The 1,566-nt window shown below is 37.9% G+C and overlaps 1 protein-coding gene across 1 annotated transcript in view; it reads left to right on the top strand.

The window, feature by feature from the left end:
- Positions 1–799, top strand: part of cfh (complement factor H) — a 23,932-nt gene extending 23,133 nt beyond the window's left edge. The window contains exon 21 of the transcript XR_520733.1: positions 787–799. The gene's annotated coding sequence lies outside the window, so the exon portion shown is untranslated. The remainder of the gene's footprint in view (positions 1–786) is intronic.
- Positions 800–1,566: the final 767 nt, after the last annotated feature.

Genomic DNA, 1,566 nt, shown 5'->3' on the forward strand with positions numbered 1-1,566 from the left:
TGACTTTAAACTGGATGGGTCTGAAGAAATTGAGTGTTTAGAAACTGGAGAGTGGAGTGCCCCCTTCCCAACCTGCTCTGGTATGTTCACTTTCATTGGACAATTAAATGAAATAATTTAAATGGTAATTCCATTTAATCAATTATTAAATGTATCATGTTTGAATTACTTCATATTTATATTGGCCACTTGGGTCACAATATGTATGTATGCATGAAAAAAAGCCATGAACACATCACTGGTGATTATCTACACATTTAGTAGACACGCAGCAACATCAACACTCAGTTGGAGTTGTTTTTCTGACCACCTGGTAAACTGAATTCAATATTAACTGATTTGGTCTCCTTTAAACTCTAAAGATAAATTATCTGTCTCTGTAGCTTAATGCTCCACTGTGTTCGTCTGTTACTGTCTGCTGTTCGCTGCTGAACTTTGTTGCTGAAAACAGCTGTACCCAATAAACACACAGCGACAAACACGATGCTGCAGCACAACCCTGAATTATAACAATGAACTAAAGATGCTGTTCAACAAAGAGGAAAATAGCAGATTCCAGTGATAACTTATAAGTTATCATGAGTTCCTTTGTTACTCTAAAATATTAATCTGTGTTGACTGACACTCTTGTATGTCATCTTTTTTTGTTTACTTACTGTGTCATTGACAAACAAGTCGTGAAATTACATACATTTGTTTACAGAGGTGAAGTCATTTGAGCATACAGTTTGCTGTTTATGCAGTATAAACCTTTTGAGAAAACAGATTTTCTTCTTCAAACTAGAGACATGCAGAGTCACAGGAGTACCACAAAGTGTATATGTCATCCCACATGGATCAGGAAATCAACTAATAAAAGGGCAAACGTTAACATTTGCTTGCCTTCTACGTGGACACTTTATACAAGGAACTGCAACAGTTGAATGTTTGGCAAGTGGACAGTGGAGTGATCCCTTTCCAACATGTCAGTTCTTTTCTTGTCCTATCAGTCCTCATCAGCAGAAATGAAGACAATCTATGAACCAGCTTTCAGCTGTTCCCCATTGTGCACTTTGATTTGATCGTTTTGTTACATTGCAATGTTCTGCTGTGAAACTTTGGGTCCTGGTGTTCATGTGGATGTCACACTGACCACTAAAGTATCCTGTTTTACTTCTCTTGATGTGCTTTTTGAAAAGCCTACCAGCTTTGCCTTCCAATCTTTTAACTTTAACTTTTAACAGAAACAATACTTTTCAAAACCAGACGAAAATATAAGAATAACAAAAGAAAATGTGTTAAGGAACATTATCTGGAAGGCCACACCTGACTGTGAAATGTTGTGTAACTGCCGACCCTGCAGTCCAAGCTCTGTCACTCAAGGTGAAATAATGGCAACCCTACAACACTTTCACATTCTCTATCATTGTTCACATTCTTGTAGATCCTGTAGGCTGTGGGAAACCACCACATCTTGAGAATGGAGACACCAAGGAAACTATTCGATCCGAGCACAGACATAATGAAAAGGTTGAATATGTCTGTCAGAATTTATACATTATGGAGGGTGGGCCGTTCATGACCTGC

The sequence above is a fragment of the Stegastes partitus genome, unplaced genomic scaffold (assembly GCF_000690725.1).
Source record: "Stegastes partitus isolate 25-593 unplaced genomic scaffold, Stegastes_partitus-1.0.2 Scaffold23, whole genome shotgun sequence".
Taxonomy (NCBI): domain Eukaryota; kingdom Metazoa; phylum Chordata; class Actinopteri; family Pomacentridae; genus Stegastes; species Stegastes partitus.